The 20,412-nt window shown below is 46.6% G+C and overlaps 1 pseudogene; it reads left to right on the plus strand.

Annotated features, from left to right (window-relative positions):
• Window positions 1-8,873, plus strand: part of LOC138812896 (cytochrome P450 2G1-like) — a 117,604-nt pseudogene extending 108,731 nt beyond the window's left edge.
• The last annotated feature ends 11,539 nt before the right edge of the window (window positions 8,874-20,412 follow it).

Below are 20,412 nucleotides of genomic sequence, written 5' to 3' on the forward strand. Positions count from 1 at the left end.
GGAGAGGAGGGAAAAGGAAGAATTTCACATAGAAATCCTTGCAACACAGCTATACTCTATAATATTAGTATATCCCTCCCTAACATTTTTTATGCTGGTCCTGGGGCTTGAACTCAGGGTCTGTGCACTATCCAAGCCTTTTTTTTTTTTTTTTTTTTGCTTAAGGCTAGTGCTCTACCAGTTCCACCCATAGCTCCATTTCCTACTATTCAGTAGTTTATGGAAGGGAAGAGTCTCACAAACTTTTCTGACCTGGCTGGCTTTGAAGTGCAACCCCCAGATCTCAGTACAATGAATAGCAAGGATTATGTGTGTGTGTCACTGGCCCATGGCTTTCTGATTTTCATGATCCTGTCTCTGTTATAGAGAGATTCCCAACCCATACATCCTGTCTTCACCACCAATAAATTTAAGGATTTCAATTCTACTGTGCATCCCCTAAATCTCGATCTCTTTGGCCTGTCTTCAGTCTGGGGTTACAAGTCCTGTCTCAGGCATCAGCCACACAGCTTTGAAAATCTCCACTCTCCAGCTCTGAATTCAGCCTGGAGCAACAGAACCTGTGAGTGTACCCAGCTTTGTGTGCCCTGTCCTTCCCTACTGAGGGTGTTGCAAGGTATGGGTGGGGGTGAGATTGAGCGATAAAGTGACACATTAAATAAATAGGAGCAAAGGCCTCCCCTTCTATCCCCCAAATGCCTAAACACACACTGCCCCAGCCATCCCTGCCTGTCGCCTCCACCGCCACCATGCTGGCCTCAGGCATGCTTCTGGCATCCATCCTGGCCTGCCTGAGTGCCATGGTGCTGATGTCTGTCTGGAACCAGAAGTTCTAGAGAAGCTGCCTCCTGGCCCCCCCCACTTCCCCTCATTAGGAATTACCTCCAACTGGATACAGGAGACATGTACAATGCCCTTATGAAGGTATGACCTGGCAGGGAGAAGGGTCACTCCTGGAAGATATAGAATTTGCTTCCGTTTCACCTGGCTACATTGGCAGAATATTGGTAGGGTAAACCAGAGGGTTAGCCAGAGTTTGGCAGATTGAGTGGATGAATGCAAGCCAGGAACAACCAGATCTTTGGATGTTCCATTCCTTGCTTTTCAACATCAGATTGAGCAGGGGCACTGCTCAGTTGAGCTCATGCCTGTCATCCTAGCAACTCAGGAGGCTGAGATCTGAGGATTGCAGTTCAAAGCCAGCTGGGGCAGGAAAGTCCACAAGACTCTTATCTCCAGTGAACCACCAAATAAGCAGAAAGTAGAGCTCTGTTTCAAGTGGTAGAGTGCCAGCCTTTAGCACAAAACCTCAGGGACAATGCCCAGACCCGAGTTCAAGTCTTAGGATGGCACACACTCAAGAAAATGACACAAACAATATCAAGCTTGATACTCTAGTGCAGTAGTACATAATGATATGCCCTTATTTTTACCTTTCTGCTGTGTGTGTGTGTGTGTGTGTGTGTGTTTGTGTGTGTGTGTGTGTGTGTGTGTGTGTGTGTGTGTGAATGAGTCCAGTGTCTTAAACTCGGTGTCTTGGCACTGTCCTTTGAGCTTTGGTGTCTACAGCTAGCACTCTGCTACTTGAGCCACAACCCACTTCCAGGTGTTTGGTGGTTCATTGAAATAAGAAACTCAACGGGTTTTTTTGCCCAGGCTGGCTTTGAACTGCAACCCTCAGATCTCAGCCTCCTGAGTAGTTGGGATTAAAGGTACGAGTAGCAGTAAAGGTGTGAGCCATCAGTACTTAGCCAATCAGCTCTTTTTAGTCTTTTTTCTTCTTTTTTTGTCAGTCATGGGGTTTGAACTCTTGGCCTGAGTGCTGTCCCTCAGCTTCAGTTCAGAGCTAGGGCTCTACCACTTGAGCCACAGCCCTACTTCTAGTCTTCTGGTGGTTTATTGGAGATAAGAGTCTCACAGACTTTTGAAATGTGATCCTCAAATCTCAGCCTCCTTAGTAGCTAGGATTACAGGCATGAGCCAATGTACCCGGCTATCCTTTTTTCTTTTATTATTAGTTTAAGATTTATTAGTAGTACAAAATGGATGACAGGTCATAAGAAAAGTCCATGGCTGCCTATAATATCTTTGGATCTGGAAATCTTCCGGGCTGGGTAGTAACTGTGTTTTCAAGTCTGTGTTGGGCCAAGGCCAGGTGCTGGGCTCTGAGGCCTGCCTCAGATCTCTGGGGTTGATGCTGGGCCTCACAGAATGGGCGGGGCAGAAACTTTGCTCCACCTATATGCATAAACTGTCCATCTGCTTGCTTCTGGGCCTAGGAGACAGGCTTTAGAAGAACACAGGTGTGGTGGAGCTATTGGTTGGTGGCTGGGGATGAGTAGGACGTGGATGTTGGCTCATGACTTCCCTGAATAATTGCCTGTCTGCCTAGAGCAGACTCCAAAAGGAGCGAGCATCAAGGCTTATTTGGATCATCTGTTGGCTGCTGAGGTTGGGTGGGGCCCCATTCTCCCTCTGCAAGCGAATCCTTTGTGTGTACTTTCCACCCAGAATAGGGAGAGCATGAACAGGAGCCACCAGGGCTGTGGTTGAAGTGGTAGAGCCCTGGCCTGGAGTACTTAGAGGCTTAGGAACAACACTCAGGACCTGAGATCAAGCCCCAGGGCTGGCAAAAAAAAGAAAAACAAAAAGAAAGGAGAAGAAAAAAGGAAAATCTTTTCTCTCTGGAGTCTGTTTCCTTTGTGTCTGTCCTTCATTATATTTCTCAGCCAGGCACTAGTGTCTCACCCCTGTAATCCAAGCTACTCAAGAGGCTTAGATCTGAGGGTCATGGTTTAAAGCCAGCCTCAGCAGAAACCTGAACTCAGGCCTGGGCACTGTCCTTTAGCTTTGTCCACTCAAGGCTGGCACTCTAGCACTTGAGCCTTAAACTTCAGCTCCACTTTTGGCTTTTGAATGGTTCATTGGAAGTAAGAATCTGATGGACTTTCCTGCCTAGACGGGCTTTGAACCTCAATCCTCAGACTTTAGACTCCGAAGTTGCTAGGATGACAGGTGTGAGCACTGGTGCCTGCCAGATGTCTGTTTGTTGTTTTGCATGAGAAATTCCCTTTATGATTTCTTATGGTGTTCCCTTGTAGGGAACCTGTATTTTCCCTCCTATCTATTGCTTCATAAATCTGTCAAAAATACATTTATTAGTGAGTCTTCTAATAAAGAAGAGCCTTTCCAACCAACTATGAATACACCTCTCAATCATACTTCATTCACCCATCATTCCATTTACAAGCTTCTTCCTCATTCATAAGTCTATTACTCTTTCATCTATCCATCCATTTATCCATTTCTCCATTACCCATCTGTGCATCCATCCATCCATCCATGTATCTTTCTATCTATCATCCATCCATTCATCCATCATCCATCCATCCATCCATCCATCCATTGCACCCACTCACAATTCCAGTCATAAACTCTTCCATTCATTAAACTGCCAAAATAAGTTCATTATATTTTCAAGCAATTCACTAATCTGGTTATATCCACATGAGAGGCAATTGTAGTTGTTCCCCTCCACACACACCCATTGAGTGGAAAATTGTGGGAAGTTTCCCCCAGATCAGAGTTGAGACCTTTACTAGTCTGTCTCCATCCTAACTACCACAGTGTTGACCACAGAGCAGGGAAGGACAGAGGGAAAGTTACTCTCACATCTCAGCAGGTTTGGCTATGGCCAATGGGGAACCATGGAAGGTCCTTCGCTGTTTTTCTCTGACTGTCCTCCAAAATTTGGTATGGGAAAGCAGAGCATTGAGGAACGAATTCAGGAAGAGATTGGGTACCTACTAGAGGAATTCTGGAAGACAAAAGGTATAGGAATGGTGGGGCTCCCACAATGGGAAGGGCTGCTAGATGGTGAGCTGTTAATGGAGGAAAGTTCAATCATAAGAAGATGGGCCTTGGTGGCAGAAATCTCTGAAATGAGAGAAGATAGAAACTCTCCACAATTTACTGAGATTTCCAGCCAGGTTACATGTTAAAAATTTGACATTAGCCAAGCACCTGTAGCTCACTTCTATAATCCTAGCTACTAGGAGGCTCCTATCTTGAGGAATGTGGTTCAAAGCCAGTCCAGGCAGGAAAGTCTGTGAGACTCTTAATCTCTTATTAACCAGTAAAACTACAAGTGGAGCTGCGGCTCAATAATAGAGGACCAGACTTCACCGTGAGTTCAGGCCCTAGTACCCACCAAAAAACATCAGCATGGGGACTGGGAAGGTGGCTCACTAGTAGAGTGCTTGCCTTGCCTGCATGAGGCCCTGGGTTCGATTGCTCAGACCACATAAGCACAAAAAGCCAGAAATGGTGCTGTGGCTCAGGTGATAGAGCACTAGCCTTGAGCTGAAGAGCTGATTGACAGCGTACAGGCCCAGAGTTCAGGCCCCATGATGGATCAAAAAATAAACAAAATGGAAGACCCTTAGAGGCTACTTATCCAGACCCTTCACCAATGGACTCCCAAAATCTGTATGGAGAGTTCTGATGATAAAGGCTTGTTGTTGTGTAGCCCAGGCTGGCTTTATACTTCCATTTATCTTTAGCCTTTGCAGTGCTGGGACTAAGCTCATGCACCACTATACCTGGCTCTCGGTGTGCTTACTGCACATCAGGCACTGAGTGAAATTGTTCTTACAAATCATTATCTAGATGCCTAGTTGGGGTCTCAACCATTTTGCAGACAGAGAGATATAGACTCAGTTTACAAACATGAAGTCACTCCCTTGATGCCACAGAGTAGCAGATCTAAGAGTCAAATTCCACCATTGCATGACTGACTCCATTGTCGCTCGAGATCATGTCCAATATGGATGGTTTCCACTGCCCGGCCCCAGGCACCCCGATCGATCACACCTTCTTCCTGAGCCGCATAGTGTCTAATGTCATCAGTTCCGTGGTCTTTGGAAACCGTTTCGACTACAAAGACAAGCAGTTCCTGAGCCTTCTGGAGATGTTTAATGAGAGTTTCATTGAGATGAGCATGCCCTGCGCCCAGGTGACCATGGGGAGTCACTTTCCCTGGACCCCCAGTCCCAACCCTGACAGACGAAGGTGGCTCCTGCCTGTCATCCTAGCTACTCAGGACACTTGAGAGCTGATAATTGCAGTTCAATGCCAGCCTGGGCAGGAAAGTCCCTGTGAGACTCTATGTCCAATGAATCATCAGAAAACCAGAAGTGCCACTGTGTCTCAAAGTGGTAGAGAGCTAGCCTTGAGCACAAGGAAGCTCAGGGACAGCGTCCAGGCCCCAAATGCAAGACCTGTGAATGACAAAATTCAATCCATCCATCAACCAATGAATCAATCTATAAAGGTCACCCCAAATTCTCAACCCTAGCTCTTTCCTGATCCCAGTCTCAGGTCACCTGGTTGGTTCCCCTGGCCCCCTGCTCCCCATGGCTGACACATCTCTGTCACTCGGGTCCTCAGCTATATGACATGTATTCGGGAGTCATGCAGTATTTGCTCAGAAGACACAACCACCTCTATGACTTGATAGAGGACCTTAAGGCCTTCATAGCATCCAGAGTGAAAGCCAATGAAGCCACGCTTGACCCCCAAAACCCGTGAGATTTCATCGACTGCTTCCTTATAAAGATGCTTCCCCCCCCTGCCCTGTTCTCTCTCCTTGAAGTTCTGCTGGGGTCACTTAATCCTTATTTCATACTGTGTGTGTGTGTGTATGTGTGTGTGTGTGTGTGTGTGTGTGTGTGTGTATGTGTGTGTACATGCACACGTGTGCACGCCAGTACTGGGTCTTGAACTCAGGGCCTGAGCGCTGTCCCTGAGCTTTTCCCCTCAAAGTTAGTGCTCTACCACCTGAGCCACAGCTCCACTTCTGGATTTTTTTTTGGTGGCTCATTATAAAGCTTCATAGACTTTCCTGTCCAGACTGGCCTTGAACCTCAATCCTCAGATCTCAGCCTCCTGAGTAGCTAGGATAACAGGCGTGAGCCACCAGCACCCAGCTAGAAAGTTGCATCTTCATATCACAAAATTCTCCTGATAGAGTACTAGCCTTCAGCATAGAGAGGCTCAGGGACAGAACCCAGGCCCTGAGTTCCAGTCCCAGGATTGGCAAAAAAAAAAACACAGAAACACACAAATTTTAATTGCACTCTGCTTTCTTCTCCCAGTTCTCTCTGCTCTCCCCCCTCCTCCCCAGTCCCCATGTCTGCCTTGCTATTCTTCTAACACACCAAACTCACTCCTGCTTCTGGACTTGGCTTGCCTATCTTCTACATTTCCAAAAATATCTACCTTGCTAGGCATCAGTAACTCCCATCTGTAATCCTAGACATTCAGGAGGCTGAGATCTGAGGATCATGGTTCAAAGCCAACCCAGGCAGGAAAGTCCATAGGAGATTCATCCCCAAAGAACCACCAAAAAGAGCCAGAAGTAATGCTATGGCTCAAGTGGTAGAGTGCTAGTCTTGAGCAAAGCAGCGAAAGGATAGCTCCTGAGTTCAAGCCCCAGGACTTACACATAGAAATCTACATTTTACATTGTGGGGAGGTGGGGGGAGAGGGGCGAGAACCCAAAAAACACAGAGAAAGAAAGAGAAAGAAGATAATCCTATTCATGATCTCCTTCTCTCCCAGGATAAAAAGGATCCACACACAGAATTCAACCTCAGGAATTTGGTGCTCACCACCCTCAATCTCTTCTTTGCTGGCACAGAAACAGTGAGCTCGACCCTACGCTATGGAATGTTGCTCTTAATGAAATATCCTCATGTAGAAGGTGAGCCGAGCTGACCTCTCCCATTCCTCTGACAAGAAGAAAGGAAGATAGCATTTTGAAAAGGCCAGATATGCCAGGCGCTGGTCGCTCAGGCCTGTCATCTTAGCTACAGAGGAGGCTGAGAGCTGAGGATTGTGGTACAAAACCAGCCTAGGCGGGAAATTCTGTGAGACTCTAATGAACCAGCAAAAAAAAAAACTAGAAGTGGAGCTGTGGCTCAAGTGGTAGAGTTCTAGCCTTGAGTGGAAAAGCTCAGGGACTGTGCCCAGGCCCGGAGTCCAAGCCCCAATAACAACACAAACAAACAAAACACAACTAAGCACACAAGGATTTTTACCTTCAGAGGTGAACAATAATTTGTACTGCGGATAAAAATTAATCTCCCCAACTCAAGATCTATAACTCCATGGTGTTTGCAAAATCCAGACCAGCATCTGCCCAAGCTACTCTGACAGAAACACCTCCTGCCCTTTCTTGCCTTCTTTTTATTAACTTTTATGTTTTGTACTTGTGGGGCTTGAACTCAGGGCCTGGGTGCTGTCCCTGAGCTCCTCTTGCTCAAAGTTAGCAATCTACCACTTTGAGCCATGGTGTCCCTTCGAGCTTTTTCTGTGATTTCATTGGAGATAAGAGACTGATGGACTTTTCTGCCTAAAGCTGGCTTCAAACAGCAATCCTCAGATCTCAGCCTCCTGAGTAGCTGTGATGACAGGCATGAGTCACTGGCAGCATCAGTTTACCTGCCTTTTATTATTTTTTTTTTGCTAGTCCTGGGGCTTGAACTCAGGGCCTAGGCACTGTCCCTGAGCTTCTTTTGCTCAAGGCTAGCACTCTACCTCCTGAGCCACAGCGCCACTTCCAGCTTTTTCTGTTTGTGTGTTACTGAGGAATGGAACCCAGGGCTTCATGCAGGTTAGGCAAGCACTCTACCACTAAGCCACATTCCCAGCCCTTTCCTGTACCCTTTTGTAAAATGTCTTCCTGGATTCGTCCAGCCAAGGTCCAGGAAGAGATTACCCAGGTGATTGGACCACACCAGATTCCTATGATGGACGACCGCATCAAGATGCCCTCCATGGATGCGGTCATCCATGAGATCCAGAGAGTGACAGACATCACACCTGTGGGCATCCCCCGGAGCATCACCTGGGACACTCACTTCCGAGGCTACTTTCTGCCCAAGGTGAGATTGCGTTCACTCTCACCTCTTTATCTCTCCACACCTCCCTCTCTCTCTTATGATGCTCCTTATTCCACACTGACTTTTTCTTACTCCCTTCATCTTCTCACCAGGCACAGATGTCTATTCACAACTTGGCTTCGTCCTCAGAGACCCCAAATACTTCCAACACCCAAATGGCTTTTATCCTCAGCACTTCCTGGATGAACAGGGACACCTCAAGAACAATGATGCCTTTGTGGCCTTTTCTTCTGGTAACTCTGTAACTCTATTCAAGCAGTAGAACGTTAGCCTTGAAGGGCTTGGATGGGGGTGGAGAAGCTCTGGGACAATGCCCAGGCCTTGAGTTCAAGCCCCAGGACTGACACCAAAAGAAAGTAAAAGAAAAAAAAAATCTCCCTAGACCCTATTCAACCCTCCCACCTCTTCTGTGCCTGCAGGAAAGTGGATCTGCCTTGGGGAGGCCCTGGCCCGCATGGAACTCTCTCTACTTCACCTCCATCCTTTAGAACGTCTCCTTAAGCTCACTGGTGCCACCTGCTGACATTGATATCACCCCCAGAATTTCAGGCTTTGGCAACATTCCCCCAATTTATCATTTCTGCCTAGTGGCCCGCTGAATGCCCCTTGATGGGCCAATAATACACCATGTGCTTTTGCTGGTCCTCTTCCTCCTCTCTTCCTCTTCCTCTGGCTGCCTTTCTTCCTCCTCCTCCCCCTCCTGCTCCTCCTCCTTAAATTCTCACCATCACACTAAGAATGGGCATTCTCCCCTTTTTTTCTGGGGCCTCAGATCAGGAAGGGTTCTCTGCTGGATGTTTTAATCAAGAAGAGAAAAGAAAATTTAAAGAAATCTATGCCCTGTCCAAGATTTTGGCAAAAAGCTAGTGAGTTAACACAAACTCCATACCTAATCTTCTTGCCTTGATGTCTGCCTACACCAAACTCTGGTACTTTTTTTCTACATCTTTATGTTGTCTCTTTATTTTCCTTTTCTTTTCTGCCACGGATGTTACCAAAATGTAGTCCCTAATCCATTTGTCCTGCATTTCCATCTTCCTTCTCCCTCCTCCCTCAATAAAGTCAACACCAAACTCAAGACTGTGAAATGTAAGTAAGTTTATCGTGTACCATGCGAACACTCAGATTAACTATGCTAACAAGTGGAAATTGGGATAGGACAATGAAGAGCATGAGGAAGGGGAGAGTATAAAAAAAAAGTAAGATATAGAGACTAGCTTTCCCTATTATGTTTATTCATGCAGAGAGCTCTGGGATCACAAGAAACCCCCAACAAGAACTGAAAATGACCCCATTAAGGTCCTGGACCTTCAAGAAAACCTAGGTGAAAAATGTCACTAACAGCCAGGGGCTGGAGGTTCACACTTGTAGTTCAGCTACTCAGGAGGCTGAGATTCAAGAATCATGTTTCCAAGCCAGCCCAAGCAGGAAAGTCCATGATATTCTTATCTCCAATGAACCACTGAAAAGCTTGAAGTGAAGCTGTGGCTCAAGTGGTTGAGTGCCAGCTTTCAGCACAAAAGCTTAGGGACAGTGCCCAGGACTTCAAGCCCTAGGACCTCAGGGACAGTGCACAGGACCTGAATTCAAGCCACAAGACTGGCACACACACAAGAAAATGACACTAACAATATCAGCTTGATCCTCTATTGTAGTAATGCATAATGATATGTCCTTTATTTCCACCATTCAGCTTTGTGTGTGTATGAGAGAGAGTCAGACAGAAATAGAAAGACAGAGAGAGAGACAGAGTCTCTTGGGCCTTGAACTCAGGGCCTGGGCACTATACTTTCAGCTTTTTGTGCTAGCACTCTACTACTTGAGCCCCAACTCCACTTCCAGCTTTTTAGTGGGTCATTGGAGACAAGATACTCAGGGGCTTTCTTACCCAGGCTGGCTTCAAACTACAACCCTCAGGTCTCAGCCTCCTGAGTAGCTAGGATTGTTAGTATGATGCTCACCTTTGGTCCTCAGCTCCACCCACACCTGGGCCCTCTCCCATTCCTGGAGTTCCCGCTATACATCTGGCCCCTCCCTCTCTCCGACCAGACCCACCTGATCTCCCATCTACCTCACTTCCTATCCCTCAGACCCTCCTACTACCTGATAGGGACAGGTGTCCTGTGCGCCCTCTTGGGGGAAATATGGCTCCTCTGATAAACCTGGTAATAATCTTTCTCCTGTGCCTGCCTGCCTCTGCCTGGTCCCCTGGGATGGATGTGTCTGATGCTCTTTCGAGGATTAAAGGTGCTGAAGTAAGGAAGCTGAGTCTAAGTAATTTCTGGTAGCCATCCATATGCCTCTTGCATGTGGGGGAAATTCTCCATCCAATGCTGAAAAGCTTAAAGGCGAGAGAGGCTTCACTCAATACAGATGCTAGCTCAAGGTGAGCTAGGAGGGCTCTGCTTCAGAGAAATTCAGATGTTATCTCTTTAGGAAAGCTATATCTATATATATATCTATCTGTCTATCTATCTATCTCTATATATGTATGTATGTATCTTTCTATATATATCTAGATATCTAGATATACCTATATATATCTAGAAATAGATATATATCTCTAGATATCTAGAGATAGAAATAGAGATATAGATATAGAGAGAGAGATAGAGGGAGAGAGAGAATACTCCAATTCTGCACTGATTAACTCCCTAAATGGTTTTAATCCCTAGCCTCTGAGTAGCCTCTTCGCATACCCTATGTGGAAGGTTAAGGCCTATTTTCCCTGATGGAAAAATTCTGCTGGTACCTAGGTATCTCCATTTAAGGTCTGGCATCTTGCCTTCATAGTGGGGGAAGGTGGAGCCCACACCCCTCATGTGATGGCGAACCTGAATCCCTGGAGGCAGGCACTTGGTGGGCACTTGGCTGATGTGTTGCTGGACTTGTCAGTTCAGTGCCTGGGAATTTCCTGTGACGCTGCCCCCTGCTCTGACACTATTTAGGACGAGCCGAGCATAGATGCCATATGCTATACCATGTGTGTCCATGTTCACGTCCTGGATCTTGTCCCCTGGCTCTTTCTGTCACCACATATCTCAATTCAGCTCTCCACTGGAGCTGAATTGGTTTGTTGGTGCTGTGATTGCTCTTTCTTTCCTCTCTGGTCTGTTTCCTAACAGTGTTAAGTGAGTTTGTGGGTGGCAGGCCTTCGTAACAATTGACTGCCTGCACAGTGCTAGCGCTCTAGTAAAGACTCCAAGATTCAATCTTTCAAAATGCAGCTTCTTTGAATTCTCACCTTACAACAGATAGAGACCCCACCGAGATCCCAGGTGCAAGGAGAGCATCCGGGTTCCTTGAAGCCCTGGTCTTGAAGCTGGCCTTGGAGGGCCAGCTGTCAAGGGATGGAAACCCCTACGGGGGAAGTGCACCCTGTGAAAAGTTCCAGGGCCCTGTGGTCTATTCTGCCGCTGTGACAGCTAGCTTGTTGATGCCAGACATGCCATCTAAAAGAAATCTTCTTGGAGTCTCTTAGAAATCTTCCGGAAGTAAGTCTCTGCTTCTCTGTCCTGTTTTATGTTTCTATGTTTTTCTGAAATCTGGGGACCGATCCATCTGGAGATTGAAGAGGTAAAGGGAGCCGACATGTTCGAGACCCGCCCTTCTTCCTCCTCCCATACCGACAGAGTCGGGAGGTTCTGGTGGCACTGGGTGTGAGTGGCTCACTCTGCAGACTCTGATACTGTGGACAGTTCTGCAGCCTCTGATGGAAGATCTGTGGATCAAATCCCACCACGAGTGTTCTTGTGCAGTCTAGAGTTCTGGATACGGTTGCGTTGGGGAGTCCCACTCATGGTGGGAGAGACCCCACCTTGGCCAACTTTTTCTGTGTTTGTCTTGGTCTTGAGTCTCTTGTTGGGTTTGGTCTTGGGTCTCTATGGGGGGAATCAGACCTGCTAGGTGCTATGACCCTTCTGTAAGGAGGCAGTTGGAGCGTGCAGGCAGCTGAAAGCCTGACTCAAACAACTTGCTAATCATAGCAGATTAAAAATGGTAAAGCTATAACTGGTAAAAGACAGTCAGGCCACCAGATAGGCTGAGATTAACTTCAGGTAACCCCCATCCTTTCCCCCAACTGAAGGTATTCAAAAAGTCAATTAATATGTAAAATGCTCTAGTCAAACTTTGGCTAACGTCTAGAGTCAAGTACTGGGTGGGCTGAGTTTAGCTCCGAAGACCCACACTCAGCTTTCTCTAGCAAAAAAATATTTGATGTGCTAATATTCCTTGCTTGGTAAAGCGAGCAAGCTCTGAGGTGATGGGGCTGGAAAATACTAAAGTGATTTGCTAAAACTTTCATCTTAAATCTTAGTCAACTGCAAGAGTAAGATTAGCAAGAAGATCTCTTGCAACTGAAAATTCTGGAAAATGTACAGCTGGTATTCATTTTGCACATGTAAAATCTTTGTGCACGGTCTGGGAAGGAGGCTCAGTGGTAGAGCACTTGCCTTGCATGCATGAGGCCCTGGGTTCGATTCCTCAGCACCACATAAGCAAAAAGAAAAAAGCCGGAAGTGGCACTGTGGCTCAAGTGGTAGAGCGCTAGCCTTGAGCTGAAGAGCTGAGGGACAGCACCCAGGCCCAGAGTTCAGGCCCCATGACCGGACACACACAAAAAACAATCTTTGTTCACAAGAGTGTATATGTCTATGTGTATATGTATATGTAGACACCTTTCTCTATTTCGCATTTCCACATCCACAGCCTTAGCTTCCCACCCCACCTCTGGTTCTCCCAGTGGGGAAGTAAACAACTGGATTTATTAATGAGCCAAGATGCACTGAAAAAATGGGTTGAGCCAGGCACTGATGGCTCACACCTGTAATTCTAGCTACTCAGAAGGCCAAGATCTGAGAATCACGGTTCAAAGCCAGCCTGGGCAGGAAAGTCTGAGAACTCATCTCCAATTAACCACCAGAAAAATGGAAGTGGCACTGTGGCTCAAGTGGTAGAACACTAGCTTTGGGCTGGAGAGCTCAAGGACAGCTGTCAGGCCCAGAGTTCAAGCCCCATAACCAACAAAAAAAAAGAAGAAGAAAGAAAGATTGGTTGACCAGCAGTAGTTACACTTGCAAGAGGTTTCCCATATCCTGTCTTTCTGAATGCCATGCCTATGTCTGGAGACTGGAAATGAAGGTTGTTGTGTACTGCCTGTCCACCATGGAATAAAAGGAACTATAAATATAACCTTTAAGGGGCTCATCATAGTCTTATCTTTAGTAGATCAGAAGTTTGGGTGACTGTCCATTTTTCTTTCTCATCTGCTACTTCCTTTAGCTGCGGCTGGTGGATTCAGAAGGGAACACCAGCTACCCTCACAGCCATTGGTGTGCTCAGGATTATAGGATAAGATCCCTTCCAGGTTGGTTCTAAAGTCTGAGCAGGAACTCTTTTCACCCACCCCAAGTCCTCTGGTTGGAATCTGTGGACTGGCTCGAGCGCAGGCTGGGGGTCTGCTCCTCTGACTGCCTGGTGAATAGCCTTGCGAGTGGGCTGGAGGGCCTGCGATGACTTGAGAGAGTGATTAGTTGTCTCTGCTCTGGGGATATCTCTTCATCTCGGGGGATAGGTGATGGTCTTCCAAACATGATTGCATAGAGAGTAACCCCCTCCTGGTATGGATACATCTAGTCCTGAGGGGGGCAAAGGGAAGGAGGCAGGTCCAAATTGTGCCTGTCTCTCAGACCAGCTGAGTCAAGGTTCCCATTAGGGTCCTATTCATCCTCTCTACTTGCTTTGAACTCTGTGGCTTATAGGCACAATGTAATTTCCAATTGGTATTTAATGCCTTTGCCATAATTTGGGATATTTTGTCTGTCAAAGCCAGGCCATTATCAGACCCTAAAATAAGAGGTAGGCTAAACCTAGGAACTATTTTTTTTACTTTTTATTTTTATTTTATTTGTGTATTTAATTATTTTTATTGTCAAGGTGATAAGTACATTTCTTGTCTAACTGGTTACCCCTTCCCTCATTTTTCTCCTATTTGCCCTCCCCCACAACCCGCCCACCCGCTAGCTGTACGGATCATTTCCATCACATTGTCTGTGGATGTCGCTGTTGCATTGGATCCTCCCTTGTCCTTTGTCTCACCATTTTGCTATTCCCTTCTCTTCCCTAATTCAAATAAATGTATATACAATACCAGGATACCAAACTCAAATACAGTGACAACAAGGAATATATCATAGGGGGAAGAACATACAAAAGAAACTAATAAATCACATAGTACATTAAAAACAACAACAAAGGAAAACCTACGAACTAAACTTTGAAGTAGCTTCTTGGTGACTATTGAGATTGTTTTAATCTGGGTGGGAAAAGCTTCTGCCAGAAAAAGGGTCCACGAATGCCAGGAGGTATCAGTATCCAAAAACAGTAGGTTTGGTTTCAGTAAAGTCCAGTTCCCAATGCTCTCCAGGTGAGGTGCCTCGGGACCGTATTCCTTCCGGGGCCCTTCTTCCCCTTTAGGACTCACATGAGCACAGGTAAGGCAGCTAGTGTGACACCCTTAACGATATAATCTAGTCTAGGGATGTAGGACCTTGGCCTAAGGAGCTCAGCAAGTTTGGAGGCTCCTTGATGCCTGGTCTAGTGGAGTTGAGTCACCAACTGTTTTCCCAGCACTGCTGAGAGAACGGGTCTCTGTCTGGCAACTAGCCAACCTTTTCCTTCTAGCTTGAAGCCCAGGTGCTCTGCCCATTCTTTTCCCTCTGATGTGTGGGAGGGTCTAGGAGCAGATCTGGCTCTGGCAGCATTACCAGACCCTGGAGAGGCCCCACTGGTTCTAGGGGGCCTCCCTGGCTGCCAGATCTGCCACCCTGTTCCCCTGAACTTCAGGAGATTCTCTCTTCTGGTGTCCCTGCCAGTGCACAATGGCAAATTTCTAGTTCATCCAAATGGCTTTCCATAAAGCCAAGATCTCTTCTTTGTTTCTGATCTCCTTCCAAGCTGAGGTGAGGAGCCCCCTCTCCTGATATAGAGCTCTGGGTACGTGAGTGGTAGCAAATGCATGCCAGCTGTCTGTGTATACTGCATGGCCTTCTCTCTTCCCCGTCTCAATGCCTGTGGCGAAGCCGATACCTTCAACCCTTTGAGCTGATATCCCTAGATTGAGGGACTGAGCCCAGATTGCTTCATCTTTTCTGATGACTGCTATTCCCATATACCTTATACCCTCTTGAGAGAAACTGCTCCCATTCACGGACAATACCTCCTCTGCCTCCAGCAGTGGAGCATCAGTCAGGTCTGGACTGGCAGACTGGATCAAGTGGGTTCCTCTGCACAGTCATGCAGAGGTTGTTGTGGGTCATCATCGGGCCCCGGGCTTACCACATTGATAGCCGAGGTTCTGCAGAACTTGATACAGGGGGTTGATCTAAGAGAAGCGCGTGGTAGCGTGTCACCAGGCATTTGATATCCATCTTTCTGAAATCCCTGCAGGAGAGTCTCAACTGAGTGAGGAATAGTTAGCTAAAGTTCCTGTCCCAGAGTTAGCTTATCAGCTTCCTTTTTGAGTATGGCAGTGGCTGCCACGGCTCCAATACAGGCTGGACAGCCAGCAGACACTGGGCCCAGCCTTTTGCAGAGATAGGGCACAGGCTGCTTTCAGGGTCCCAGGGTTTGGGTTAAGATGTCCTTTGCTATCCCTTTAGCCTCCTCCATGAATAGGTGAAAGGGTTTTGTGATGTCCAGGAGGGCCCAGGCTAGTGCAGACAAAAAGGCTTTCTTTAAAGTCTCAAAAGCTTTCTGGCCGGGCATTGGTGGCTCAAGCCTGTCATTCTAGCTACTCAGGCGGCTGAGATCTGAGGATCACAGTTCAAAGCCAGCCCTGGCAGGAAAGTCTATGAGACTCTTCTCTCCAATGAACCACCAGAAAACTGGAAGTGTGCTGTGATTCAAGTGGTAGAGCGCTGGCCTTGAGTTGAAGAGCTCAGGGACAGTGCCCAGGCCCAGAGTTCAAGCCCCATGACTAAAAATAAAAAAGTGTTCACTGCATGGGTTAGCTTCCCCTGAGATCAGCATAGAAGGATTTGGCAATCTCAGCAAACCCTAGAATCCACAAGTAGCAGTAGCCAAGCGGCCCCAGGAACTCTTCTACCTGCTTCTTGTTCTCTGGAGAAGGAATCTTCAAAATCACTGAGATGCAACTCTGAGAGTGGGTGTGTTTCCCTTCCTCAAGGTTCTACCCCAAGTAGGTGACATGGGGCATTGGTGAGACTCCATACTCCAGGGCCTGTGGAGTCTCCAATAGTCCTTCAATTGCTGCTCTACACTCCTCAGTTTCAGAAGGAACTAAGAGGTCATCTATATATTAGAATAGGGTGCTCTTTGGGTATTTTTGGTGAAACTCCAATAAATCAGCACTCATGGCTTCATCAAACATGGTTGAGGAGTGCTTAAATCCCTGAGGCAACCTAGTCCAAGTGAGTTAGCCTGTGTATCCCCCTTTGGGGTCAGTTCATTCAAAAGCAAAGATGGGTTAGCATACAGGTGCCAAGGGCAGGGAGAAAGCATCTTTAAGATCCAGGACAGTATAGACCTACCTCTCTGGTGGAAGGAGACTTGGGAGAGTATCGGGGTTCAGAGGATGTATTGGATGTATAGTCTCAACCTGTCTATTAACTGCCCTGAGGTCCTGCACCAGCCAGTAGTCTTGGGTTTCAAGACTGGGAGTCATGGGGTCTTCCAAGGTGAATGACGTGGGGCAAGTGGAGTGCAATTCCCTGCTTCACCTCTAGACTCATGGGGTACCGCCTCACTCTGATGGGGCTTGCCAAGCTCAGTAACTAGACAACAGATGGAGGTCGGTGGGCTGCCAGGCCAGGTGGATTGTTCTCTGCCCAGACTTGGGGGAATCTGGTCTTCAGTGAGTGTGGATACTCCGAGGGCTGGGGAGTACTGCCAGGAGCCGATTTCAGCTGTAGGCAATATTCCTCCAACCATGGGCAACTTTTGCTGACACCATGGGCTCCTGGGGAGCCATGAAATGCACTCAGTTGGACATCTGTCCTTTTTTCCCTATTTTTGAACACTCTTTTTTTTTTTTGGTCGGTTGTGGGCCTTGAACTCTGGGCCTGGGCGCTATCCCTCAGCTCTTCAGCTCAAGACCAGTGCTCTACCACTTGAGCCACAGCACCACTTCCAGTTTTCTGAATGGTTTATTGGAGATAAGAGAGTCATAGAGTTTTCTGCCCAGGCTGGCTTTGAACCATGATCCTCAGATCTCAGCCTCTGAGTACCTAAGATTACAGGCCTGAGCAACCAACACCTCGCTTCTGAAATGTTTCAGCATGTACTTCAAAGGAGTTCTGCGGCAGCTTGAACTTCCCCCCATTTCTTTTTTTTATAAAACAACGAAAACAAGACCAACACCAACAGAAACCATCACAGAGCAAATACTAGGTGGCTAACAATGCATATGTGTGCACGCACACGTGCACACACACACACACACACACACACACACACACACACACACACACACCAGGACTCAAGCCAGAGAATCCCAACCAAGACTTGAGTCTGTTTCAAAGGGCCTGTGATGTCTCTCAAGGTCCTAGGACACTGGATCAACGGCTGTGTCCAGACTCTCCACGATGTCCACAAGAGGGCACCCCACACAAACTTCCCGCCAGAGGTCTCCAAGAAAAGCAACTTTCTATGATGTCAAAAAATAATTTGGTGAATCCATAGAATTCCATTGTGTATAGGTACCACATTTTCTTGATCCATTCATCTACCGAGGGGCATTTGGGTTGGTTCCATATCTTGGCTAAGGTAAATCCTGCAGCAATGAATATCATCCTACTGGCGGGTTTAGTGTGGCCTTGTTTGTGGACATTTGGGTAGATTCCCAGAAGTAGGGTTGCCAGGTCCTAGGGGAGCTCTAGGTGTAGTTTTTGAGGAATCTTCACACTGCTTTCCAGAGTGGTGGAGTAAGTTTGCACTCCCACCAACAGGGTAGTAGCGTTCCCCGTTGGTCACATCCCCGCCAGCATCTGTTGTTAGATTTCTTGATTATGGACATTCTAACTGGTGTAAGGTGGAATCTCAATGTTGTTTTGATTTGCATTTCCTTTCTAAGCAGAGAGACTGAGCAATTCTTCATGTGTCTCTTGGCCATTCCTATTTCCTCTTCACAGAGGTCTCTCTTAAGGTCTTTAGCCCACTTTTTAATAGGGTGGTTGTTTCTTTGGGGGTTTGTTTTGGGGGAATTTAATTTCTTGAGCTGTTGGCATATTTTAGATATGAGACCTTTGTCTGTTGTATGGGATTTTCATATATTTTGCTAGCTATGTCCTTTGTCATGCAGAAGCTCTGCAGGTTAATGCAATCCCATTTATCCAGGCTTTCTGTGACTTGTGTTTCTGGATCTTTATTAAGAAAGTTTTGACCTGTGCCAAGGAGCCTTAGTGTTTCTCCTAGTTATTATTGTTACATTCATAAGGAAATGGAAAGACTTGGAAAAAGCCATATTAAGTGAAGTAAGCCAGACCCAAAGAAAAGCAGGTCACACGATCTGCTTCATCTCTAAGAACTAGAATATGTAGAAAATATTCTTAACAGGGGATCTCAGGAACCCAAGTGCTTAGTGCAAAAATCTATATATAATAAAGAATATTAATATGAACTCCAACTTATAGAAACGGATATTCACCTTAGACCCTGTACATAGCTCATTCTTTTTCTCTAGTGTTGTTTTTGTCTTTCTTCATTTCTCTCAGTGTTTTGAGCCTCGTGTTTTGCCTAACAGACAATGCAATGTGTAAAAGGGAAAGGGAATCACAGAAACCGCAGAACAACGGATGAACCACAGCAACATCCATAGTCGACACTATGTGGGATGTGAACATTACAACTTAGGGTGGGGCTAGGGAGAGATAAGTAGGAGATAAAGACGGATGGGGTGATGATGATTAAAAACAAGTATACTTATTGTCTTACCTACGTAAGTAACCCCCCAGCTCATCACATTTTCAATTCAAAAAGAAAACATAAAGAAAAATAATAATTTGGGGTGCTACCTCGAGAGCAGCAAGGAGGAGAGGGGTGCAGTCCCTGGGGCCCTGGGGCATTCCAAGGGGTGCCTCCCCTAGGAATCGACTCACCCTATCTCCCTGGTGCCAAGACAACCTGGGGTTGTCTGAGGTCTTGTCTCCTGGGATCTCGTTAGGGACTCCAGAACGTTGAGGGGAAGACCCCCCCAAAGAGACCACACAGACTCAGAGTACAACCAAAAGAAAGTCTTTTATTGCCAGCCAGGAATACACTGCGCAGTTGGGTGTGCACAAAAGTTCAGTGCCCAGTCTGGTCTCACAGCCCCTTTTAAAGCAGAAAGCCCCCCACCACCACTTATTCACTCAGGGGAGGAAAGTCCCTGGTTCTTTCCTGCAGGTTCAAGCCAAGTGTGAAGTTACAGAAGGTAAAACAATATTGTAAGCAGGCATGAGTGGGCTAAAACAGTGCTGTAAGCAATCATAAGCGGGGCAACATGATAGTCACCATGACATTTCTATAACCATAACCACTGCTATGATCATTCCTATAACTCATTACTGTGATCATTTCCATAACCCATTACTATGATTGCTACCTAGAAACAGAAAGAAACAATGCCTACATATATCTGGAAGTGTCCAGCTATAAAGAACTAATCTCACAAGTGGGGTGCAGCCTTGTAAGGTGGAGTCACAAAAAAAACAGAGTTATATAAGCTAAGAGTAAACTCTAAAGTGGTGAATCCCTATTACACTATAAGCTTAAAAATTAAGATAGAAGCTGGGTGCTGTGGCTCATGCCTAAATGGTAGCTACTCAGGAGGCTGAGATCTGAGGATCATGGTTCAAATCCAGCCTGAGCAAGGTTAACTACCAATGACCTACCCAAAACAAAAGCCAGAAGTGGAGCTGGGAGTCAAGTGGTAGAGCACTATCTTTGAGCACAAAAGCTTCTAGAGACATTGCCCAGGTCCTGAGTTCAAACCTCAGGACACACACACACACACACACACACACACACACACACACACACACACACACACACATATGCAATAGTAGCAGGACTCAAACCTCAGTATCTGATGCTCATTGGCTGACACTCTACCACCTGAGCCACTCCTCCAACCCCAGGATAATAGTTTTTAGAAATGATAAGAAATTGGGTGGTTTCCATCCATGCTTGACAATACTATGATGGGCCAGGAGGGGGAGCAGGGGAGTCATGGCTGGCGCCTGATGTACTTCCAACACACTGGACCAGCACCAGAGAGGGACGCAATGTGTTTCTTCCACTTCTGACCATTGAAGACATTGGAGATGCCACTCTCATACCAAAATCCTCTTCTGGTATTAAAGTTTTTGGTGATTTAATTATTTTTTTCCTAAGCTTTCGTAATTTTTCTTGGCTTTCTCCCCCCCCCCCAGCCCCCAATTCTCTCTCA

The sequence above is a fragment of the Dipodomys merriami genome, unplaced genomic scaffold (genome assembly GCF_024711535.1).
Source record: "Dipodomys merriami isolate MVZ:Mamm:240054 unplaced genomic scaffold, mDipMer1.0.p SCAF_106, whole genome shotgun sequence".
Taxonomy (NCBI): Eukaryota; Metazoa; Chordata; class Mammalia; order Rodentia; family Heteromyidae; genus Dipodomys; species Dipodomys merriami.